General features: G+C 47.8%; 1 protein-coding gene across 1 annotated transcript in view; it reads right to left on the bottom strand.

Annotated features, from left to right (window-relative positions):
- PPARGC1A (PPARG coactivator 1 alpha) overlaps positions 1–15493 on the bottom strand; it is a 655796-nt gene extending 640303 nt beyond the window's left edge. Inside the window, exon 1 of the mRNA XM_045474383.1 lies at positions 15384–15493. The gene's annotated coding sequence lies outside the window, so the exon portion shown is untranslated. The remainder of the gene's footprint in view (positions 1–15383) is intronic.
- Between the last annotated feature and the right edge of the window lie 11029 nt (positions 15494–26522).

Genomic DNA, 26522 nt, shown 5'->3' with positions numbered 1-26522 from the left:
GAGTTTAAGTTTCTAGAAGCAGAGCCATTCCAAAGGACGAGGCCAGGGTGTGGGCGACGTGACTGGGCTGCCACTTGGAAGCTAAGCCACTGGGTACATTCCCCATGCACAGATGCTGAAGATCATTGGGTGGTGGCATTCGGGGTAGAGAGGAGACATGAGCCAGGTCCTGGGCCCTGAAGGACACAGGGAAGTGACATGAACATGATAAGATGGCCGGGATGAAAGGTCTGATGGGAATTTCACTGGAGGCTATGCAGGGATCATACAGTCTTGTGAGATAGTATAATGTTCTGGAAGCAACAATGGCCACAGCCTCCCTGGGCCTAAGGGATGTAAACAAATGAACGACTGCTGCCCCCTCCCCAAAATGCACCTTCTTAGAAAGGAATGAAATTTCAGTCAAGGCAAGATTTGGGGAAAGGGTGTTTATACTGCCGATGGACCAAGCGTCCTAAAAAAGTCCTACTGAGAAAAGTCGCAAGGAGGTCATCTGAGAAAGGAAGTGGGGAAAGCCAGAGAGAAATGAGAATGGCCTTCATTACAGAACTTAATCGTGCTGACTTTTGTACAAGAGTTTTTATTGTCATGAATATCTCTAAGATTTGTTTTGTCGGCGTCCAGACCAGACCAACAACAACGACGCATGAGTGCATTGTAGTCAACATCCCTCTTCCCTTGGAATTATCTCTGGAATGACAAGACATACTGCTTACAGTCCAGGCTTATTCCTTGTGCTGAAGTTTAAGTAATTCAGTGAGAGGAACAAGAAAGATTTTTCTCTCTTTAGATCTCAACAGAACATAAGGCGGTAGATATTTGCAGAGATAGGCCCTGGAAAAAGAGAAAAATGTGCTCATCTGATAACCAGACTTAAATTCTTGACATAAACTATTTGCTTGGGTCACCTAACCCACATTTTGTTCTCGTAGCCCAGAGGATTTGCAAAAGCTGAAGACAAAAGGTCATCATTGTTGTGAGTATGACGTCTTGGGGTATCTGGGTGGCTCAGTCGGTTGAGCGCCTGACTCTTCATGATCTCAGGGTCATGAGATGGAACCTTGCATTGGGCTCCTCGCTGGGCGTGGCGCCTGCTTAGGATTCTGTCTCCCTCTCCCTCTGCCCCTCCCCAACTCATGCATGTGCACAAGTATGCGTGCTCCCTCTCTCTCTCAAAAAGGAAAAAAAAAAAAAAAAAGAGTATAACCTCTTGACTGATATAGTCATTAAAAAAAGGTTTATTTTGAAGTTTCCAAACAGGCAAAGAAAATACTGTACTATGAGGATTCGTTATATAATAGCCTCCACCTGGGAACTTAACAAATGGCTACTCAGAGTGTTAAGTTGGTGCTTCTTTTCTGAGAAGCAAGTAACACAAAAGTCTTAAAATGTTTATGCCCTTGGACCTGGCAGTCCTACCACTCAGTATTACCCTAAAGAAATAATCATAGATATGCCCCCAGGTTCAGTCATAATTGGCAACAAGCTAAATACCCAATATATAGGAGGATGGTTAAATACATTGTCCTAGGGGCGCCTGGGTGGCTCAGTCGGTTAAGCGTCCGACTTCAGCTCAGGTCACGATCTCGCGGTCCGTGAGTTCGAGCCCCGCATCAGGCTCTGTGCTGATGCCTCAGAGCCTGGAGCCTGCTTCCGATTCTGTGTCTCCCTCTCTCTCTGCCCCTCCCCCGTTCATGCTCTGTCTCTCTCTGTCTCAAAAATAAATAAAATGTTAAAAAAAAATTTTTTTTAATAAAAAAATAAAATAAATTGTCCTATAATCGCACAATGGAATACTACAGAGCCATTAAAAGGGACACAAAGGCATATGAAATACTGCACGGCAGTTGGGTATGATTTATTGGGCTAAAATCAGGTTACAAAAATACATAGGATACCAATTCAAAAATGAAATCTGAAGGCTAAGAACACAGTAGAGAAGCGTATATGTTAAAATATCACCTGTGACTATCTTTAGGTATTTGCATTATGTACGGTTTTGATTTTCCTCTCTTTTCTTTACTTTCTTAGGAAAATTTTCCAAAACAAAAATGTTATCGATAAGAAAAATGAATGATATGTTTTTATCAGTTTCCTGGCAGATGATATTCAAAAACAGTGCCCTAGAAAACAAGTTTACACACATATTTTTTTAATTAGGTAGCAAAATATAAAAGAGGAAAGTATTCCCTGCACTTGAAAATGCAGGACAGGGGCGCCTGGGTGGCGCAGTCGGTTAAGCGTCCGACTTCAGCCAGGTCACGATCTCGCGGTCCGTGAGTTCGAGCCCCGCGTCAGGCTCTGGGCTGATGGCTCAGAGCCTGGAGCCTGTTTCCGATTCTGTGTCTCCCTCTCTCTCTGCCCCTCCCCCGTTCATGCTCTGTCTCTCTCTGTCCCAAAAATAAATAAACGTTGAAAAAAAATAAAAAATAAAAAATAAAAAAAAAGAAAATGCAGGACAACAGAGGTATTAGTCCTAATTTTGAAGGAAAGGGCCTTTGGGGTTGGTGCTTAAAGGAGAACATTCCTGCCCCTCCATGGTCTGACCATTTTTGAATTAGGGGCTGATATCTTGAAATTCCCATAACGAGCCCAGGTTTATTTCTCTGTTGAAATGATTGATAAAGATTTTAGTTAGCACCTATTTCATGTTCAACAGTGTGTTTAATGTTGTGGGGGGTGCAAACAATGTTATAAAAAAAAGAAAAACACACAGCACTTATAAATCAACTAAGAAAAAAGCTAGCTATTTACATACAATGCAGGCATAAAAGCACTAGTAACAACTAGCATTTGAGCAGTGCTTACTGTTTAGAAAGACTTCTTCACTGGGGAGCCTGGGTGGCTCAGTCGGCTCGGCTCAGGGTGTGATCTCACTGTTCGTGAATTCGAGCCCCACATCAGGCTCTTTGCAGTCAAGCACGAAGCCCGCTTCAGATCCTCTGTCCCCCTCTCTCTCCGCCCCTTCCCCTCTCTCACAGCCCCTCCCCACTCTTTCTCTCTCAAAACTAAACATTAAAATAAAGGCTTACTTACTATATATGCCCAAATCTGTGAGGCATTTTCCCAAAATTCTCCAGAAAGGAGGGCTATTCGAGTATTTCCGAAGGCTCTCATATTATAGGACATTCTCTAATTACTTTATTTAAACAACTAAGGAATGCTTGGGGAAGACTCATTAGCCTGAAATGACCTCAGTCAATGCTTGTTTGGGATGCTTTGAGAGGTCACTTGATGGAATCCATTACGGCGGAGGCAAAGAGATTTAGTACAGATTTAGTCCTTGCTCCTGGAGTGAGGCCCCACAAAGCAAACGTTTAATATCGTTGTAAGCAAGCATTTTAAAAATAACTACTTAAGTGAGAATAATGTCTATTTATTTAACATTTACTTTATTTCTGGGTCTGTTTTCCGTGCTACTATAATACAAAAATGGTTTCCCTTTTCGGAAAGCATACCCTCCTTCCACCATAATGATAATGACTAAGAACTTTACAGTTTACAAACACTCCCCAAAAACATCATCACACTTGATTATCCTAGTACAGTAAAAGAATGGATACGGCCCAAATCTCGGAAGAATGAACGAGCATGTTCACTTTCGCGCATGTACCCAAGGAATCAGCCCACTCTTCTCTAGCAACGTGGTCGTTAGGACTAGTTTAATTGGGGGAAATAATTTTTCAATTATTTCTCATGCAATTGTGTAGCAGATCAAAAAATCCACTAGCAATGGAGTCCTACTTCCTGAAAATAACAAGCCTTTGGTAAACATTGTAAAGATGATTCCATCCCCTTTTACAATTCTTTGGCTCTTTTCACAAAGCTATGTAAGCCTTTCGGTCTGACATCACACAAAGAAAGAAGATTGCATTAGCACAGCTGCACAGGCCCAGAGTGTGGCCCCAACTTCAGATGCTATCTTACTCTCTAGGTCGGGTGACTCATTTTAACCCAGAAAAAGGTTAGGAATCTATTAAAAGTTCAAGAAGATCCAAAATAAAATCTTACGTTTGACTTACTAGTTAAACTGTTCTCTTGACGTTGTCAACAGAGTGGATTTTGAATGATGCATAGACCCTCCCTTTCCAGCGAAGTTTCAAAGCTAGCTTGCTTGTGACAGAACAGGGTGGAAAGCAAGTCTTGGATCTGGATTACTCACAGGATCCAGCTCTGCCAGCTCCTTCCCTTTGCTGAGTAAGAGAGAGGGAGGGGAGCCGCTGGAGGGAGATTCACCCTGGGAAGGCCCCGCTTGTAAATTTCCAAAGTTACACATGAGTTTCAGGACAGACCTCGCCCCCTTCACCTGGTCTTACTGTAGACATTCTTTTTCTTTCTTGACACCTCGCAGTTTAAAGGGAGTGAGGAAAGGAGCACCTGGGTGGCTCGGTCGGTTGAGTGACCGCCTTGGGCTCAGGTTCATGATCTCACGGTTCCTGAGTTCAAGCTCCACATCGGGCTCTCTGCTGTCAGGTGCAGAGCCTGCTTGGGATCCTCTGTCCCCACCTCTCTCTGCCCCTCCCCCGCTCGTGCACATGCTCGCACGTGCTCTCTCTCAAAAATAAATGAATAAATCAATAAGTAGGATGAGGATGGATGGATGGATGGATAAATAAACGAATGGTAGATGACAGATTCATGACATGTGTGTATGTATGGATATAGATACGAAAAGACTTCTATGATATAAATTACACACATACCATATATGTCACATGATCGACGTCTTGCCTACTAAATTAAAGCTCCTTGAGGGGCACCTGGGTGGCTCAGTCAGTGACGCATCCGACTTCTGCTCGGGTCATGATCCCGTGGTTCATGGGTTCAAGCCCCCTGTGGGGCTCTGTGCTGACAGCTCAGAGCCTGGACCTGCTTCCAATTCTGTGTCTCCCTCTCTCTCTGCCCATCCCCTGCTTGCTTTCTCTCTCTCTCTCTCTCTCTCTCTCTGTCAAAAATAAATGAACATGAAAAAAAAAATTAAAGCTCCTTGAGGGCAGGGACACCACATTGTAGGCACAAAATAAATCTTCAATGAAAACAAATCGCCAAAAAAAACCCTTCACAACTACTCCTTGACAAATTCCTCCCATGTTTTCTTTCTGCCAGAAATACTCCCTCTGCCCCACTCCCGTCCTTATTATACTCAGCTGCCCAAATTCTCTCCGTTTTCCCAAGTCCAAATGAAATGTCACTACCTTCTTAAAACCTTCTGTGATTCTGCCAGGCAAGAGTAAACTCTCCCTCATCCTAATGACCATAGATAGCACTATTCTCTGCTCCTTCCTTCAAGCATTTTCTAAGCTTCTCTGCGGCACAGAGGTGATGCCCGGCTTGTGTTCCAGAACCATGCCGAAGGAAACATGTTGGATCCCTCTTTGATTCTCCTGTCATCCACTGGTTCATCCACCTGAAGGCAGCCTAGCATGGTGGTTCAAACGGGTGCTGGGAATGGGGCGCCTGGGTGGCGCAGTCGGTCAAGCGGCCGACTTCAGCCAGGTCACGATCTCGCGGTCCGTGAGTTCGAGCCCCACGTCGGGCTCTGGGCTGACGGCTCAGAGCCTGGAGCCTGTTTCCGATTCTGTGTCTCCCTCTCTCTCTGCCCCTCCCCCGTTCATGCTCTGTCTCTCTCTGTCCCAAAAATAAATAAACGTTGAAAAAAAAAATTAAAAAAAAAAAAAAAAAAAAAAAAAAACGGGTGCTGGGAAGCCAGACACAACAGGCAAAAATCCCAGCTGTACCACTTACGAGCTGTGGGATCTCTGTGCCTCAGTTGCCTCACTGGTGACAGGTAATATGTCATACCAATAATAGTGCCCACCTCATAGGGTTATTCTGATGCCTAAATGAGTTAATCCACATAAGGCACTTTATGAGGTTTCTGGAATGTTGTAGTAAGTGTTCAACACATGGATTCTATTATTATTGACTCAATATAATTTATTAAGAATCCACCACGTGGCAGGCACTCCACTAGGCTGCCGCATCGCAGGGGCTCTATAAATATTTGAGGACGGACTGAGAAGACCTAGCATTGACTCAGTCCATAGCATCTTTTCATCTTTACAAGTATTCTCGGAGATGGGTATCGTTATTCCTACTTTGACGCAGGAGCAAATGGAGTCTCTTCTGCCCTGAACTGCACAAGCACCTATCTCACAGGTAAAAAGTCTCCATAGGGTTCGCCTCACAAGCCCTCCAACTTTTAGAGGTTTCGGGTTTTTTTTTTTTTTTTTTCCATCCCCTCCTGCAGCTCCCTCGACTTCACACGAAGCATCTATTTTAGCATCTGTTCAGCCTGACTCCTGTCATTAGATACATTCTTGTGTGTTTATAATGCACCACTGATTTGTTTCAGACTCAATCGTGGGATCTAAAAATAAAGTGATGTTGAACACATTTCTTTGCATATTAACTTTAAAGAAATAGATTAATCTTAGGAATAATCAAAAATGAATGATCCACTCAGCTTGTAGCAGTTACCAAAAAAAAATTAAAATTAAAATTAAAAGCTCTCCGATTCCCACTTTTCCCCCTTTATCCTTTCTGAATTTATTAATTTAAGTATATACTTCATAATTTCTCATTTTAAAAATTAAGAGGTCTGGTGAGCTTATGGTAAACCAATCACGCTCTTCCCTGGAGACGCTTAAATGAAGGTAGGATTCATTTATTCTCCGAGTCAAATTCCCGTTTTCAAAAATGACATTGCAGAATTGCCCTCATCATCCTGAGATGGAACAAAGAACAATAAATAAGGTGACACGTGTAATGGCATACAGTATTGTATGTAATGTAATGGCACATATATTTTTCTGAAATTTCAGCCACTTATCCAACACATCTGTTCTGTGTGTCTACTCCAGGCTAGACACGAGGAAGGATCTAGAACCAAGGCAGGTGAGGTGCCTTCCCCCAGGGAGGCTCCTAGGTAGTGTGGGAGGTGAGCCGGCACATAAACCAGGACAAGACAAGACACTACAGAAAAGGTAGGAGAAGGAGCAGAAGCAGTGCAAAGAGAAATTAATTCCTGCTGAAGCAAAAATACGATTCGTCTATTTGATAAATCATTTTGAATGTTTCCCCCTTCAACAAAGACTCACACACGCACACACCCTTTTAAACTATTTGCTTCTTTTCTTTCTTTGGAACCTGAAAACACTGTCAATCATCAGCCCTTGGGTGTTTATCTTAAGCCGTCAACTAGGTCTGGTGACACCGTTTTATTCAAGTCAACATTTTCCTATTAGTGAGAAGGGGTTGCCTATGCAAATACACACGCATTCTGGGGGCAGCACTAAATAATGAGGAAAAGTGCAGTTTATAAAACGCAGTCATTCCACACCACATTTCATTTTGGAAGAGGGAGGGCTACAGTCGACTGTGAACAATTACCGAATTGTCAATGGAATTCAATAAATGTTGTTTAAAAAAACTAATTATTTGTTACAATAACCAGCTACTATTGCCACTTTGTATTTGGAGGTTTGTAAACTGCTTCCATTTGAAATGTAATTGATTCCATTTTTATCATTTGTTCAAGTTTATGTGGTTGTTCTCCTCCTAAGAGATGATAACATCTATTTTCAGCAAATTATACATTATAATTCCTCATCCAAAAGCCGTAACAGAAAACAAAATGCTAATTTATGCTGTAAACGAAACTACAGAATCATAATCACTCATTGTTAACATTAGGGACTAAACTTCTACTGGAAATAATAAATTGGAGCAAACTGTGGTAGGGGTTGCTGGTGAGACTTTTCTTTCTTTTTCTTTGTGCCTCCTCTTGTTTTGCTTTGTCGTTACACAACCAACACACTTTTTCTGATACGCTTTCAGGCAAGAGATGACACGGATGTTCTGTATTCTCCCGGATAGGAGCCAAAGGCTCCCTTTTGCCTCTTGGCTATATCACCTGAAGTTCTAGATTTCAAATCTGCCGGAAGAAGGTAATGCTCACAAAGCAATCAGAGGTGCACGCCAAAGAGGGGACGCATATCAGAACCGCACACCTGCTCTTCCACATCTCATTAAGCTTCCAAACTTACATTTCCCTTGACGTCAGCGATCACTCTCCCCATTTTCTCCTGCCCCCACCCCCCACCCCATGCCTCTCCTCTAGGACGATTCTTCTGCAACACTTTGCTGTCGAGGGGAGCCTTCCCCCGCGGCGAGCTTCCCCTCTGCATCAGGGACTATGCGAAATCTAAAAACAATCAAACGGAAATCCAGTAACTTTAACGAATCAGGTCAATTCTTACTGAGACAAAAATCAGGGGAGGGCGTATCTGTGACCATATTCCAGACACTCTGCCTTCCTTAAATAGCTATGTTCAAGGGAAACGCGGGTAGCATCACCTAATGGCATTTCTCCTTTCCTTTTTTCCACAAACATTCTCCAAGAGAAAACTATTTAAATGTAATTATTATATCAAAAACGTGAATTCTTCGAACGGACCAAAAAGTCACACTGCCTTCTAGAGTAAATCACTTTTCTGCTGCCCTTTTATTTAATGTCGGCTGCTGTCCACATTTACCTCTTCACTGGCAAAGTGTGATCATTGATTTCCTATGGTCTCTCTGGAAGGAAGTTCTGCTTCCTTGATGATGACTACAAAGGGTAGGTGACCCCATTCTCATTCCAATGCAAACCGTGCACTTTTACATTTCCGCTAGGGCCACAGGAATGTGAAAATACCGAGAAACTGCCCTCTTCCTAGAGACTGTCTTGCTGTAACTACTGACATTTAATGTTTTCCCTCCCCTTCCCACGACTGTATTTTGGAAAATCACAATATAAGGGATGAACCACGAAAAGCCCTGAGGTTCACGATGGACAGAAACGTTAGATGCATGATTCAATGCAAAAGACACCTGTTATAACATGACCATGCTGAAAAAGATAAGTTTGGGACTAAATTGAAAATATAACCGTATACAGGGCAACTCAACATGATATGGGTTTGCTTACATAATGAGAGTAAGTTTATGCCTATATATATATATATATATGTATATATATACACATATATATATATGCGTACATATAATACATGACACATAGATCCTACATAAACTCACACAAATACACACACATGATAGGATTTTCACGATGCATCTGAGTGATTATTTATAAAACTATTCTATTCATGAATGTTAAAATTATATTTGTTCTGTAGAGTGTTATACTGATACTCACATATATTTGTAATGGGTCCTCCACTAAGTCATAATTATCTGAGGTTGGGAGCTGGCAATCTAAAGACCCTATCTCTCAAACTGAATCAACCATTCAAACCAAAAAAAAAAAGGGGGGGGGGGCAAACTGAAAACATTTAGTCCATCACCAAGAAAAAAGAAAAGCATCAGGTGGTTACGGTTGATTTTGCTGAAACAGAAGACTTCATCTCATTTACCAAAGAGAATCTTACCCGGTTATGTAAATGACCAGACAAAAAATGGACACACTTGGGCAAACACAGGCGATCTTCACTATTTCATGAAGCTGGGCAATGAAGGACACCATCACAAACTTGCTAGACATGTACCTGCAGCCACGTGATGTCTTACATTGTACTGCAGAGCACGTAGTGTGGAGAGAAAGAATTCGTTGGTACTCTGAGCTCTGAAACCAGACTGGCTAGAGGAGACCCCAGGTTCGCCCCTACCCAGCACTGAGAGACAAAGGATTTAACTCTGTGCCTTATTTTCTGCATCTATCAAATGGGAACGATAACAAAAGTACCTAATTCGTATGTTGTCTTGGAGATTAAAGGATTCAAATACTCGCAGAGTGTTTGGAACAGCATTAAAAAACAGCAGCTCTCATCACTGCTGCTTGGTTCCTAAGTTTCAGGTTACCAGAATTTTACAAGGAAAAGCAAACAGTATTTCCAAGCTGGTGCCTTAAGGAAGCCAGCCATACAGGAAGACCCCCAAGAAACCCAAAGTATTACAAAAGTCTTTTTTGCTCTTCTATCCACCGAGGAGAAACCCAACGTTGGGCAAACGGGGGTCATGTGAGCCAGATTTAGAAAATGTACTTCTAAAATGTATTTAAAGTCAATATATAGAAATACACCTAAAAATGACTTTGCAGTTCATCCGCACATCTTCAGGAAAATAAAAATGTTTAAAGTGCATAGAAACCCAGTTTAGGGGCACCTGGGTGGTTCAGCTGGTTAAGCGTCCGATTTCGGCTCACGTCAGGATCTCGCAGTTTGTGAGTTCGAGCCCCGCGTGGGGCTCTGTGCCGACAGCTCACAGCCTGGAGCCTGCTTCGGATTCTGTGTCTCCTTCTCTCTGCCCCTCCCCCACTTGTGCTCCGTCTCTCTCTCTCTCTCTCTCTATCAAAAATAAATAAATGTAAAAAAAAAATTTTTTAGAAACCCAGTTTGTATCTTTGGAACTTTAAGATACTGGTTTTCCAACAACCTTGTACATGCAGGACATTCCCAAGTCTTGGCTCATCTCCGTGGATCCAAACATTGTTACTACTTTGAGAATTATGAAATAACCAGGAAAGAAGAAAAGAGTATTGAATTCTTTATAGTACTTGGATTGGATTGGAAAGAAGTGTTCCTCAGTGGGCTGCTTTCTGCTTGGCTATCCATATTCATGGAAGTTCTGCCGAGCCAAAAAAAAAAAAAAAAAAAAAAAAAAAAAAAAAAAAAATAGGCAGTCAGCACAAGCTTTCAACAACTTACCCACATCCATTAATGATTCTGCATTGAAACTTCTATCCTGCCTGAAAAGATAGAGTAGAAAGAATTGCAGATGCTAGCTAACAAAACTCCAGGGCCAAATTCAAAACAGTCACTGCCTACTCTGGAAAGCTAGTGTGTGTCCATATAAGGATGCCATTTTATATTTCGAGTCTGGAAAATCTGAGGGAGAGGCAGAGGCTGGGGGAGGGGGGCGGGGGGGGGGCAAGAAAAGCCAAGAAGCAGAGTCGAGTCTGGTGGTAGCAGGCCTCTTCACAAACTCAGGTTAGGCTATCCAGTAACCGAAGAACGGGGCAATCAGGTGAGTAACGTCAGATGTCTGGCCTCGTGGATTGGCTCCATTTTTCACTTCCCACTGATTGATTCAATATCATACAGACCCGGCCTGCCTTGATTTGGGCTCACACAGTGACAACCAAATAAAGGTGACCTAGGCCCACGCTGCAAGCAGTAATGACCACTCTACCTTCCGCATCATGATGGAGACTCAAACCACCACAGGAGAGCCTTGCAGGTTGAAAAGCACAACAGAAAAAGATAATGCTGGGTTTTGGAAAGCTCACACTACTGCCATCCCTAGGCGTGAAACTGTAAATTAAAGAATGGTCTGCTGTCTGCTGCACTGAGCCAACTCAGAGACATTTCACATACACACTTTAATTGGGGTTTTCATCTGAATCGAAGAAATAAATTCCACCTAAGCAGATGCTTCCCACACACACACACACACACACACACACACACTCGCACTATGGTACGTTTTGCACATTGGCAAGTGGGTGCAAACGATCTGCAACATGGTCTATTCAGATATAAGATGGAATTTCCCAGTTTTTAAATGGTAACAGATGCAGTTTCGGCTCTGATACACATTGGGCTCTCTCCCAAAATATCACCCTGATCCCCCCTCCCCCAGCCTGAGTGCTAAAATGTCACAGAGAAGCCTGAACACCTTCGAGTCAACAATCATTCGTGGTTGGGTTTCTGTTTTTGTTCTGGGGTTCGGTAGTGAATAAATGCCCCAGTTGTTTCCAAATTTCTAGATTTCTATATAAAGAGCCCCCATCCTCATTATTTTTTTTCACTTGCTTGTTTATAACTAGAGGTGTCATAATCATGTTTCTTGTGAAAATGAACGTAATCAAAATGCCTTGTGATTCCAGGAAAAGAGCTTCTTAGGGAGACATGCCTGCCTGCTATTGATGTTGTAAAAAGGCTCCTTTTACATGGTATTAGATGTCGAGAGCACATCATATTGATCTAGAAATAAAAAGCTTGATTTTTTTTTTTTTAGTACAGTCAACCCTTACGTTCATGAGCACTTTGTAACACCAGGAAGATGGTTTTATTTTTAATTGAGGTAGAGTAAACAAATTATATTTGAAGAGCAAAGCTATTTTTAGGGAGTGGAGGGTTTGTAAGCTTTTTTGGCAGGAATTCAGGTAAAAATCATGAATAAGTCTCACTCTCTCAAATTTGGCCCAGGCCTCCCCATAGCAGCCCTGCCTGAGTCCAAGATGAGATTTAGTGTTGCCTTTGGTTTTGTTTGTTCGTTTTTCCTTTTTCGACGAAGAACAGTTAGGGGCAGGCTTCTCGGTCATGTGCCCATGCCCCACCGCTGCAAATGTGAACTGGAGAGCGCTAAGGACCTAGGTTCTTAGGCACACAGCTGCATCCCTGGAAAATGGTGATCCGGCCGCGCTGGAAACCGCAAACCCCGGCAAGACGCACTGCCTGGCCGCGTTCACCACCAGAGATGAAGGCTTCGGTAGCACTTGAGGGCACCCTTCTCTAATGAGGTACATCTCTCGTTTGTTTCTGTACTTTATCGTCAAGTTCACACCGCACCACTGGAAGAGAGATCAATATTGCAAATAATCTCCCTCTCCCCACCATACAATCCAGCCTGCGAGCTAATCATCCTCCACAGAGCAGCGCCAGCTGCTTTATCAGAAATTCTTTCCGATTTTCTTAGCAACACGAGTCTCCCTTTCTAGAAGAAAGATCTTGCCTTTTGGGAAAATGCTTTTCCAAATCAAGTTAAACTAACTTTACCCGAGGAAACCGATAGGTTTCCTCTTTATAAATGCCGCGCCCCCCCCCCACCCCCCCGCTTCTCTGGCTCCCTCTTTCCTTTACTCCGATCCTGCCCCCTCTCCCCTCCCTCTCGCCCACCTCCTACGGTTTCCAAGGAGTTTGCACGTGACTGCCAGTCTTGCAAATTCGGGCCACGGCCCTACGCTCTTTAAACGCTCACAAACGACTTGTTCCCTATCTCCTTAAAGATGTTGCCAAAGCTCGCATCGCTGTAAAGCTGTCTCACTGCGAGTTTCCTTCCATCCTTTTTCTCTCTTTTCAGAGGCGAACGCAGTGCCCGAGTTTCGCGGCCTCGAGATACAGGTCGGAGGTACGCGCCTGGAAACTTATCCTAACGCATCTGACTCCGGGATTGGGGGGCGCGGCGCTGCCGAGGAATCCCGAGTCCCGAATCCCCGCCGGGCTCGTGCGGGCTGTGCGCTTCAAGCCATTCCTACTCGTCTCGGTCCTTAAAGGCGAGCAGGGGTTGGTTTCTGACTCATCGACAATCACACACACACACACACACACACACACACACACACGAGCGCGGATGCCCGCTCTTGGAGATCTGGAGTTGGGTCGTTGGCCCTCGACTACCCGGAGCCGGTGCGGGTTAGCACGCAGAGCACGGGGTCCCGCAGGACCCGGGGGGTGGTCTGAAGAAAGCCCCTCCTGCACCGGCCGTGGGCAGCCACGGCACCCCTCGAGTCCTCCAACTCCAGCGCCAGCCCGACCACCCTGGCAGTTTCTTCAAGTTTCTACTCACAGCGGGGCCTCCCCTTTCCCGGCTGCCTCGCCCCGAACCCCCACTCCACGCGCCTGGGCAGCCCTCTCGCCCCATCCGCAGCTCCGCGCCGGGCGCGCTTCCCGGGGGCCGCCCAGACGCCCCCACCCGCGGCGGCGGCCCGGCGGTCTGGCCGGAGCTCGCCGCCGCCTCCCACTGCTGCTGCCGCGGAGGCAGGAGCCTCTCCAAGGCTCCCGGACCGCCCTTATGTATTATTCACTCGGATGGCCGCGGCGCGTTCTGGGGAGCCCTCGCCGGAGACGCCAGGGCTTCACCCGGCAACTACTAGTTTGGAGATTTCCGTTTCTTCGAAACTGGGGGTGATGCGGGGGCGGCGGAGCGCATTTTTCGGTTGTTTTGCTTCGGGGGTTTGGCTTTTCAGCCTGGAGCTCACAGGAGCGCGCTGCGCCCCGGGCCCGGGAGGGAGCGCGCCAGAGCCGGCGAGTGCGGCGGGCAGCCCCGCGAGCGGCCGAGGCTGGCGGGCAGGCTGGGGAGAAGAGACGCCGCGGCGGCCCCGTGAGCCGGGCCGAACCGAGCTCTTTTCCTCGACACCCCCAACCCCGCCGCCCGGCTCCCCCCGCGGCGCGCACTCCGCCGGGCTCGGGAATCCCCAGCGCCCGGAGCCCCGACCGCCCACCGAGTTGCTGCTGCCTTTCACCATTGCTCCTTCACCTCTCCTCCGGCCCCAACTTTCCCCAGCCAGGACATGCGCGTGTACGCGCGCGCGCGCACACACACACGCGCGCGCGCGTGCACACTCACACACACACACACACACACACACACACACACCTCCCCTCCCTCGACTCCAGCTCCACTTCCCCGTGTAGTTTGGAGATGACAGATGCCTGTAGACTTTCACCAAACAAGCGGTGGGGGCAGCAGACTACAACAGTTATTTAATTAAAAGGCATTTTTCCTCTCTCTCTTGCTCGCTCTGGCTCTCAGAATAGCTTTTGCACCCCTAGACCCTGAGCACAGTCCTGTCTCTCCAGGTTATCCGTGGCCGGCTAACACCCATCTCCTTCCACGCCCCCCCCCCCCTTCCGGCGTCCACCTCCAGCTTCCCCAGCCCCTCCACCTCGGAGTCACACCGACATGCACACCTAGAGGCCGGCGGCGGGGAGCGTCGAGGGCACGATGCAGCCGGACTGCATTGCACAGTCATCAAAGTTAAGTGTGTGTGTTTGTGGGGTGCCTGTGCGCGCCATGGGAAGCGCGGGGTCATGGGCGCCGGAGCATCCACTCTGCCCCCCCACCCCCGACTCCGCGGGGTCAGGGGACGCCTCCACTTGAGATTGCAGCCATTTTAGGGAAAGAGATAGCTCCGGGCCCGGGGGGGAGTGGAAGGGGAACAGCACGTCGCGGGGGACTCACAGCTCCGCAGCCCCTCGGCGCAACTGGAGGGCGGGCAGGCGCCGGGCGCACAGGGGCGCGGCGCCCGCGGCGACTTGGGGAAGGTTGCGCTCGAGTTCCCCGGTTTTGCCAGGAGTTGTTCGGGGTAACGTGCCGGCTCCTGCCTCTTTCTCGGGTTCCCGCTGGGCTGGGAGGTGGGGGGGGTAGGGAGGCAGATTGGGCATGGGAGGGACGCGACCGCCCCTGGAGACTGAAGAGCTGGCGCTGGGGAAGAGGGGCACCTCCTCTCGCCGCTTGGCACTGACCCAGACAGTGCGACCCACTTGGCCCCCCAGCCTCCCCACCCCCCTCCCAAGCCTCTGCCTCCCCGCCGAGTGCCAAGTGAGCGCGCGGCAGGGGGCACAGGGCGCGACGCCGCCGGGCCCCGAGTCACCCCTTACCTGGTTGGAAGGGGTTTCCCAGGAGGAGCCGTAGTTGTAAAAGAAGGAAGAGAAGAAGGTGTCTTCCGACAGCCCGCAGCCCGCCATGCTCTGGATGCAAATAAAATGAGGAAAGAAAAAAAAAAAAAAAAAAGCACACACACAAAAGCAACCCAAAATTTTCAAAATCAAATTAAACCAATAAGCGAAGAACAAATTCTCTTGAAAATAAAGAAAAGGAGGGGGAAGGGAACGGCAAAGGGAACGCAAACTCTCGGCGGTGCTCGCTCTCCGGGTGAGGAGGGATGCTCGGGCTGCCGCCGCCGCCGCCGCCTTCTCAAGACGGTACCTACAGAGGTTCGTCCTGACTTGGGCAGCCGCCGCCGCCGCCGCCGCCGCCGCCGCCGCCGCCTGTGCCGGCTGCGTGTGTGCGCGCGTGTGTGTGCGTGTGCGTGTGTGTGGTGTGTGCGCGCAGAGCGAGAGACCGCAGGGGAAGCGAGAGGGCGAGAGAATGAGCGAGCCGGGATGGAGGGCGCAGAGGCAGAGCGGGCGGGCGGGCGTGTGCGCGCGGGGGTGCGTGCGTGTGTGTGTGCGCGCGTGTGGCTGGGTGTGCGTCTGTTTGGGGAGCTCACCGGAGAGCCGGGGCCGTCACGTGGGCGCGCTGACTCCGCCGGCTGCCGGGGACAGCCTGTACTACAGCCCCGGCCACTAAATCAGCCCGCGCCGCCAGACCTTTGCAGCCCCCCCCCCCCCCACCTCCACCCGGCTCCCCGCACGGCCGGCCGCGCGCGCTCCGGGACGGCAGGGGGCGCGGGTGCGGCCGCGGGCAGGTGGGCGCGCGGGGAGGGGGAGAGGAAGATGCCCGCGGAGACGCACATGTCCCTCGCTACGCCCCGCACCCTCCTAGCGAGCCTTCCTCCCGCCCTCTTTTGAAGATTTTTTTTTTTTTTTAATTCCTAAAATTGCTTTCCCGTGCAGAGACCCCTCTTCCAGCCACGGGAAATTATTTTCACACAGTTGCTATGTCTCGATTTTCTTTCTTTCCCCGGGCCCCTCGTCCCCCGCGTGCGCACACGCAGGCACACACACACACACACACACACACGCACACACACCCGTGGCCGCCTCCTCCCATCCCAAATGCAAAGCCACTTCCTTTTGCCGGTTGCTGTAGTTAAGCTAAGTCAATGCTACATCAAACTAGGCTAGGCTGAGAAAACTGGAAAGTGGATTTAGGGGACAATACTGCCCCAGCAGGAAGAAAGGCTCTAGTTTGGCATTCTGTTGATTTAACAGTTTAAGACGAAAAGGGATTTTGTAGCTTCTGCAACTAAAACTCAGGCCTCTTGAGTCACAATTCTTTAAATGGAGCAATTCTCTTAAGTCTGTTGTATGTTCTAAAAATATAAACAGATATAATCCCCCCCCCCCACACACACACACACCTCAAGATGGTATTTAGGACCAAACCTCCTTTTCAGTTTTAATAATTGAGTAGCCAAAAGTTTTTTCTAATGCAAAAACCCATTCCTTACCTGCTCCCCCCAACACTTTATACAGATCTCTCCAGTGAGTAAAATTCAAATAAAAATGGGCCTATCAGTGTAAGATGCTCTTACCAGTACTGGAATCCTCACAGGAAAACTTGAAACAACCTGTTATAGACAATTTACATTGTTTTCTTTCTGAATTCTTTTTTCAAATGCTGCCCATTTTTATTCAGACCGATTGTGTTTTTCCAAGACTTCACACTTCCTCCTACAAATTACCCACTTGAGGTCGAAATCCTCTGTGAAATAAACATTTCCACAGCAACCCAGTGATGTCACAAACATCGGCTCATGATTTCAGAGGGGAAATAAAGCAGGAGAACGGATCTCTGTAGAAAGAGTTTCTGTTTCTTGCAAATAGCATTGCTCGCAAGTAGAGATTCAGAAAATATATTAGATTTCTGGATAAATACTTGTATTTTGGGGTTTTTGGGGGGAGAGTTGTTTGTTTCTTCCTGAGACTGACTTATTTTTCAAAGCTACATCAAATGATCTTAAAAAAAAAAAAAATAGGTCACCTTCCTCTTCTGGGTTTGTGAACAATGGCGTTTCAAATCAGTGGTCCCTAACCACACTGGCCACTACAGATTTTAATGAAGGGGAAAGGGATTTTTTTTCCGAAAGAAAGAAAGAAAAGGAAGAACATGGAGAGATGAAATTTAAGGTACTAACTTCAGACCCAAATAATGCTGACTTCGCTTCAAAAACACAATAGTTTTTAAGAAGTATTAGACCCACAAAATTCTATTCAGTTATCAAAATTAGTGCTGATCTCACCATTATTGAATAGAGGGGCTTCACCTCCGTCATTCCTTCCATTGTTTCCTGGGGAAAGATGGAAGCATTCTTCATGCTGTTTTAATCCTCCTGCAGTCGTAAGCCTATAAATACTAAATGTAAAAGGACTGGAAAATATAAGATTAGGACCAATGTCTGGGGTTTCTTAGCTCTCCTCTCTAAATAAAATTCTTTAGATAATATTTCTACTATGGAAATATAGAATATTGCTTCTATAGAAACCTAGTCTGTAGAGTGCTTTCATTTACAGGTGACCTTTGAACAATGCAGCGGTTGGGGCAGACCTCCACACAGTCGAAATCTGGGTCTGACTTTGACTCCCCCCAAACTTAATTACTAATAGCTTACTGTTGATTGGAAGCCTTACCAACAACATAAATAGCTGATAGACATATGTTTTGTATATGTATCATATACTATATTCTTACAACAAAGTAACCTAGAGGGGCTCCTGGGTGGCTCAGTCGGTTAAGCGTCCAACTTTGGCTCAGGTCATGATCTCACAGCTCGTGAGTTCGAGCCCTGCATCGAGCTCTGTGCTGACAGCTCGGAGCCTGGAGCCTGTTTCGGATTCTGTGTCTCCCCCTCTCTCTCTGTCCCTCCCTGGCTCTCACTCTCTCTCTCTCTCTCTCTAAAAAATAAATAAACATTAAAAAAATTTTTAAAGTAAGCTAGAGAAAAGAATATGTGATCAAGAAAAAAATAAGGAAGAGAAAATACATTCACGGTACGGTACTGTATTTATTTTAAAAAACCATGTATACCCGGACCCGTGCGGTTCAAACCCATACTGTTAAAGGGTCAACTGTATAGTTTAGCTCAAATTTACATTCTGTGCCTGCAGCCACTTATTGCTTCCCTAAGGTTTCCCCCACCCCAGTAGAGGAAGTTACTTCTGTCTCTGTGATCCCCTTTTTGTATTGGTTGAATGAGTGGATTTATTCCTCACAACGATCCTGGAAGAATCAGACTCTTCATCTCCATTCCACAGATGGGAAATAGGCTCAGAGATGCTAAAGAACTCTGCCTAAGTTCACCCCGCTGCCCAGTAGGAACTGAACCCAAACTTTGAGACCCGCCTACCTCTCCCATCCAGCTCTAACTGAGCCCATCATAGTACTGCCCTATGACCCGTTCACATACCGCACCCCCCCCCCAGGAATAGAGAGAGTGGTTCCCCCCTCTAACTGCCGAAATGTACATTTGTGAGACGTGTTCACTTAAACGATGATCGCGCATTCACTAGCTCATCCACTCTTCGTGAAGACCCTGTTAGGAAGCTCTCACTATTCTTGTTTTATAGATGAGGAATCGGACTCAGACTCCCAATTCCCCCTCCAACCCACTGCTAGTTAAAAGGCAGAGCTGGGTCTTGAACCAAAGACTTCTGGTTCGTGACTTCTCTTTCCCTGAATATTAGTCTTGCCCGACCCCAAACACACAGGAAAAATAGGTGCGTGGGTCCACTGAGCAAGGCCCGGGACTGCAGAGACCTGCAGGGGCAAAAGGCAGGGACAGGTGGAAAGAATCTTCTCGGAGTGACACGCAGGAAAACATTTGTACAAATGAAGTCTGGCCTCCAGCCACCAATGTTTGGCTCCCTTCAAATCTCTGCCTCTTTCTCTTTAAGCAGAGGAGGCCCGAGGAGGGCCACCTGGACAGACTTCTGACAGAACGCCTCCCTCTCTGCCCAGCCTGCCACCCTCCCAGGGCAGCCCTGTCACCCTGAAAGAATTCTTCCTCAGCAGATTTGCTCACCTGGCATGAGCACAGTAACATGGAGGTTTGTTTGCCAGTTCCCAACAACATAAAAACAAGCCACCCCCTCCCTCCCTACCCCCACGGGGGCCCAGAACAGATGCAACAACCCCTCGGGAAGCAGAGAGAAGAGAGCAAGCTCATTGAGGAAAGATCACCCCGGCCACCTTGCCAACTTCTTGCTGTACAGTAGTCAGAGATCTGAAGATAGAAACCCGAGACAGAAAGCTTTTGATTTCTAAATCCGCTGTAGTTGGTTTTCTCAAGACAAACCAAACTTTCTTCTGCATACATTCCTGTCATCTTGCCAAGTCATGATTTGTCACAGCAAAAATGTGTGATTTGTCCAACTGGTATCATCCCATTAATGAGAAAACCCATCTTTATTCACAAACACTTTCCCCCCCCAAGACGTAAGTTTTGCATGAATCTCATAGTGGAAATTGGTTAATAGTCCCGATGATGCTGGGGTGTTTTCCTTTTTATAAAGGAGGTGCATTTACAGTCTCTACCACTAGAGTATCATTTAGTGAATGGTGGCTCTGCTCTGCAGATGGGAGAGGCCAGATTGTCGTGGATGTGGATAAAAAATGATCGTTTGGGCTACAACTGCAGAGGGGAAGCAGATGTGACGCACAAAAGAAGTAGAATCCATTTAGTCTCCTTCCTTTATTAAAACAAAGTCTGCTAATTTGCCTTATTTTTAAAAGCCCTCGGAATACAAACTCATGTGTTACTTCTAGGCAAAGTGAAAACCAGCATCTTTCCTGCCTTCAAGAAGTTTATAGTCCCTGACAAATGTTGTTTGATCTAACAATTATCGTAGTTGCCAATTTTTCTCTGTAATTGTTTAAAAATTTCCAGCCTCTCATCAAAAGTGCAGCTACCCTGGGGAAAGGTGAAAAGGAGGAAGTGGCGAGACAAGGCAAAGTGCGGAGGGCAGAGGAACGGCATAACAGTGAAAAGCACAGAAAGGCAAGGACATAAGGAAGGATGCAGCAGTTAAGGCAACAACAAACTGCGGCAGAAAATAACTACGGCCATAATAAGTACAAACACGTACCGAATGCTTACGGTATGTTAGGCGTGATGTTAAGTGCAGGGCAGTCTTTCTTACTGTGAGGCAAGAGTTTTAGTGCCGGTTGTTTATTTGGGAGGAGACCCTAGGAAACACAGTAGGGAAGTAAAAGAAGTGAGAACAGGAAGTGAAGGACGCATGATGGTTGCTACCTTGGGCAACTGGAACCCAGTACTACTTGAGAAAACCTTGCAGGTAGTGGAGCGTGCACATATCAGACTCACCCATCGTAGGGGTGAGGGGGACAGGACCTGGGTACTGACCCTCCAACTCCTCAGCTAAAGGCTGCTCCCAGGTGTTGCTAACTCCCCGGTACGTACGACCTGGGGCAAGCACGGATAAGGTGGGGTCTGGCCGCCAGAGAAAGTCCTCAGGCAGAGGGATGCACAGGCTGTTAGAATCTGCGGCCACGTACGTGGAAATTGTAGGGGCTGTGGGGATATGGGTGGGGCTCCAAGAGCATCTGCTACCCAAACATTAACTCATTTCATGTTACAAAAACCTTGTGAAGTGGGAACTATTACATTTCCACTTTCCCCCAGAGAACACAGCCTAGGAGAGTTAAGAAGTGGCATCTGTTGTTTTTACCCAGTTACCATCAGTTCCCTCTTCCAGTAACAGCCCCCTGCTTTCCCTTTGAGAAACATTCCCTCCCCCGTCTCGGTGATCTGACCTAACTGCCTCACTCCAGATTATGTGCCTGTGACCCAAGCCGTCCTGGTAAGAGCTCTCCCTCAGATTTTCACAGGAGCTGGAGGGCAAGAGGTATGCTCTTTCTGCTGGGAGAGCAAAGCCAGGAAGATGTAAGCCTGGAGCTGTTCCAGACCGTGTTACTCCCACGAGAATGAACCCAACTGGGCTTGAGAATGAAGCCAGCCCAGAGGAAAGCCAGCCTGAAGATCCAGCCCTGACAGGAAGCACCCCGGGTTCCTGACATACATCTTTTGAACAACTGGACCCAGCCCAACCTGCAGCTAGACACTTCCCTGGGTTCTCCAAATTCACAAGCCAATAAACTCCTCTTTAATTATAAGCCAGTTTGAGTTGAATTCATAGAAGTTAAGCAGCTTGGCCAAGATCACACATCTAATGAATGCGGAAGTAATATTCAAACCCAAGTAACCCTAACTGCATACGGCGCTATGGCACATGTCCTCAACCATCATGCGCCACAAAGGCAATTTAGCATCCACCACGGGACAGAGCTCAGAGCCACGTCATCCTTCTCATTGCTTGGCCTTCACTCGGAGCCTCTCTCCTTCCAGAAGCAGCTGCCAGTTTGTTGAAGAGGATAAGGGATCAGGGTGCCTCTCGGTTTTATTTGAATCGTCCCACCAAATCGTTAAAAGTGCAGCCATGTCAGCATGTTGGTCCCTTGAAGAAAGTCTGGAGTAGACGTGAAAGAAAATTTGAAAAGAAAAGAAATAAGGAGTCGAGGCCTTCAGGTTTTTGTTGGTGGTTGGTGTTTTGTTTTGTTTTGTTTTGTGCTTTTTTGTTTGGATGAGCCAATCAGGAGATATTTAGGGACAACTCCTGCTTTAGTCAAGACTCATGGTTACAAGTGATGAAAACTCCACTTCCCTGGCTAAAGCAAAAGAGAGAGAGAGAGAGAGAGTGTGTGTGTTTTGTTAGCTTATCTAACTGAAGAGACCAAGGATAGGGCTGTCTTCAGGCAATGCTGGATCTACACAGGGCTCGAACAGCATGAACAGTTTCTTGGTGTTGCTCGCCTTGGGGTTGACCTCATGCCCAGTCTCTCACAGAGCCTCCGGTAAAGCACCTGGCTCATCGCCTCCTTTTTACCGGTGGTTCTAACAGAAAGAGAGTAGACAGATGCCCCTCTCTCTCCACAGTCCCGGACAAAACCCTGAGACTACAAGTCACTGGCTCTGATTGGGTCCAGGCATCTTTACACTAGCGAGTGGGAAGCAATACTCTTGACCGACCAGACTTGAGTCACATGGCCATCCGTGGCTCTGTTGGTGGAATCCACGCTACCAAAGCACGTAAACTGTGAGAGTGGAGAAGATGTGGTTTCCCAGAGGAAAACGAGGGCATAATCTGGTAGCCTCCTATTTCTGGAAGAACAATGATTCGGCTGTCAGGCAGGCAAACCGATTGACATTACAGAGGACCCCTGACCTCTTCCTCGTCTCTAAAGAGTTCATACTTTGTTCAGGGAAAAGTGACATTAGACGTAGAGCAACAAAGAAAATATATGATAATAATGAATTGCAGATTCTTATTCGCAGAGCAACAGCGTCCACTTCGATACTTTAAGCAGCTAAGTCTGAGGGAACTTATGTAATTACCGGGATGGGCCAGCGAATCGGGTTTAGATGCTACAAATGGGAACAAAACAGCCAGATAAAGAAGCCGCATGCCCGTAGGGCGTGGACACCAGCCACTCTACTACCCGCTGCCCTGGAAAAACAAGACTCTGCCAGACTGATCTCCCGCCCCGAGCAGCCACCATACGTTGCGCCCTGCTGCCTATCCGTCTAGAGCAGGCACCTTGTTTGGGGGCACCTTGGTCACATGCATGGCCTTTCCCGCAAAGAAATCTGGGAAATGTAGTTTTCAGCTTTCTGGCCTCTAAGTACCAAAGGGTTAAGTAGGAGGCGTGGCAATGGATACTGAGTGAGTGACTTTACAGTATCAGCCATTGAGCGGAGGACGGGAGTTCAGTGGGAGAGAAGCCAAAGGCTGGACTTGAGATCGACTCACCTGTCACGCTGGTTTATCTGACTTGGCTGCTACACCTGCTGAAAAATGAGAGGCTCTAGATAGCCAGGGGGTGAGACGTCTACAGAAGCTCGGACGCTCAGACCACCTGGGGCCACCATTCCTGGAGGTCCCTTTGAAGATCCGACGGCACGTGGTGTTTGTCCGTAAGAGCCAATCAGGAGGAAGTCGGGACCATGTTGCGTGAAGAGTAATTTTGGCCCCTCCCTTCCCTTCGACACCCGCAGGCGGTATTTCCTCCCCTTAAAAACTTCCACGTCTCTCCGTTTCTGCTCTGCCACCCTAGGCCAGGCCACTTTCCTCTCTTGCCAGGACCTTACGGTAGATTCCCGACAGGTCTTTTTTACATCCATTCTTACCCTCGACCAGCCCTCCTTCACCCTGCCAGTGGGATGGTCTTTCCATTTTTTCCACATTTTTTAAACTTTTTTTTAAGGTTACTCTCGTGAGAGAGAGAGCACGTGTGTGAGTGTGCGTGGGGGAGGGGCAGAGAGAGAGAAAGAATCCCAAGCAGGCTCCGCCCTGTCCGTGCCGGGCCACACTTGAGGCTCGATCTCACGACCTTTGAGATCATGACGCGAGCCGAGATCAAGAGTCGGATGCTGACCGTGCCACCCAGGGGCCCCAGGATCATCTTTCCAAAGCACAGATCTCATCATGGCTTCCCTTCAGCGGCTTCCATTGTTCTCTGGATCAAAGCCCTTAAAACAATCCCTCCCATGCCTCCACTCTAGGCACCCACACCTGACCCAAAGGCACGTATTTCCCTATGAGCCCGTGTGGCCTAAAAGGCCACAGGACCCCTCACGAGCAGTTCCTACCACCTGCCCTCTCCACTCTCATCTCAAGTAACTTTCTCTGCTCCTTGTCACGGGTCTCTCGGCCCACACGCTGAAGTCCCACAGACATTCGATCCTTCCACAGGAGTCTAACTTTGCCCCTCTCGTTCTAGGTGCCTGGAATGCCCTTTCTATCCTTTCTGCCTGGCAAAGACCTTCTCCAACTCTAGCTCGGAAGTCACTTGTTTGGAGAAAGCCCTTTGTACCAGCCCCCGAGGAACCTCTGTGTCTCTCTTCTCCCTGTTTCTAGCCACTCCCACGGCCCATTTCCCACAAGCCGGTCTTACTTTGATTTTCCCCACCTCGCGCAGGACCTATTCGATAAACGTTGACTGAACAAGACAGAATAAACTTTAAAAAAAAAAAAAAAAAGCAATCCCCTGCACAGAAAGCAGTAATAAAGAAAATGTGTTCCACTACTACCTTGAGACTTCAATTAATGTGCTTTCTCCTCGCGAATCCTTGCTTCCAAGCAAACAGAACCTGACAGCCTGAATTAAATCATTTATCTTTCTAGTTCTCTGCCTTGGCTCTCACACTAGTGGAAAAGCCCTGATATTTCATAAGAAACTGGCAAAACCTGAAGCTATGGGCCAGCACCTTGACTTTATCAGGTTGTACAACCCACATACGCGCACAGACAGGAGAAATGCCCAGCTCCGATCTGTTACCCAGGCAGAATTAAACACCGGATGACTCTCTTTTGATCGTTTGGTTTTCTCACCCTAAAGAGCCTGTGTTGGTGCATGCGCGTGCGTCCTGAGCCAAACGATGCTTGTTTGCATTCCATCATCATGTACAAACACCCACAGGCCGGGATGATTTACCTTTGCTGTTCTATCACGAGATCCTTCAGTCAGGGCCTTCTGGACTGCTTTTAAGCATATTAGAAAGGCCTCTGGTTATGAAGCCTGCAGTCTTTATTTTTCCTCAAAGAACAAAAATATCCTATTCCCAGCCCACTGTTTGGAAAGGGGTAACATGGATATGGGCAGGCTGTGGATTATCCCTACGACAGGTCTGTGGTTTCAAACACCTTCTGTCTTCAAACCTTTATCTCAGAGCTGCTGAGTAGTCGCCACAAGAGTAGTCGGGAGGTGGCTGCTACTATTTTCTCTTGCTGATTTCTAGTCAGTGAGATCCCAGCGAGCGGTGGGAAGGCACGTCAGGCCAGGCGAGAGGGAGGCAGGCGGTGGGGAACGTCGGGGAGACGCCACCCGGCACAGCGGCTCGACCAGGGCCTCCCAAGCTTGACCATGCACACAGACCACCTGGGGATCTCGTCACAGCGCGGCTCCCCGCTTGGCGAAGCTGGGCTGGGGCCTGAGATTCTGCATTTTCTAGCAAGCCCCTGGGTGAGACTGATGCTGCTGGCCTGGGGCCCGCAATTCGAGTGATGAGGCTTTAGGTCTCAGGCTCCGAGTTAGATAGGCCCGGCTGAAGGACTGCCTCCTCGGAAGCTGGGCACTCTTGGGACACGTCGCTTGGCCTCTCTGGGCCTTGGACTCCTTATCTGTGTAACAGCAATGATAACACCTATCAGGGAGGTCTGGCGAGAGGATTAAATTGTGCAATTCATGAAGGGGGTTTAGGTGTGAGGCCTGGGGAGTCAGAAAAGCATTTGGTTAAGTGTTACTTCTTGTTAGCTGGCTCGGAGGCCTCCTGGAGGACAGGGTATGAGAGTGACAGAAGGGAAACCAGAGCCCGTCCCCCCGCCCCCTTCCTTGGCAAGGGTACCTTGCCCATTTTATGATCTCCCGATTTTTAATATTAAATGACTTTTCTCGGTGCTGTTGTCTCACTACACAAAACGATACACGTCTGCCTAAAGACAGAGAGGAAGGGAGGTCGAGAGGAAGGAAGGGAAGAACCAAATGAAATAAGAAAAAGCATTACGACCCAGAGAGTTCACGAAGCGCCCTCAGAAACCGACACGGAGCGCCTGCCTCACGCAGGTATCTGCCGGTCCCAGGGGACAACGGAGACCAACACGATTCCCACTGCCCCGGGACCCGCCGTCCAGCAGGCTGAGCCGCGCAGTAAAAGTACGCAGACGTGTGAGCGAGACGATTTGAGGCTTTGAGGGGTGCCAGGAAAACCGTTCCAGCCTCTGGTTTAAAGAACGGAAGCGGCGGTGAGAATTTAGGCCGTTTGAAGAGGTAGGATTGGAGGCGATACTCCCGCGACAAGGAGGTAATCTCACGGCAGTCGAGGCCGGTTTCTCCAAGTCTCTTCACACAAAACGAGACGAAACCCGAGGGATGATACCCTGCGGTACCTTTAGGAAGTTCTTTTGAAGAACAGGTGTGAGAGGGCAGGGAGGCAGAAGGGCGAGGCTCCGGGGCCAGGGGCTGGAGGGGCTGATCCTGGCTCTGTTCTCCGAGCGGCCTGA

The sequence above is a fragment of the Leopardus geoffroyi genome, chromosome B1 (genome assembly GCF_018350155.1).
Source record: "Leopardus geoffroyi isolate Oge1 chromosome B1, O.geoffroyi_Oge1_pat1.0, whole genome shotgun sequence".
Classification (NCBI taxonomy): domain Eukaryota; kingdom Metazoa; phylum Chordata; class Mammalia; order Carnivora; family Felidae; genus Leopardus; species Leopardus geoffroyi.
The sequence above is the reverse complement of the archived record's forward strand: the minus strand, read 5'-3'. Positions and strand labels throughout refer to the sequence as shown.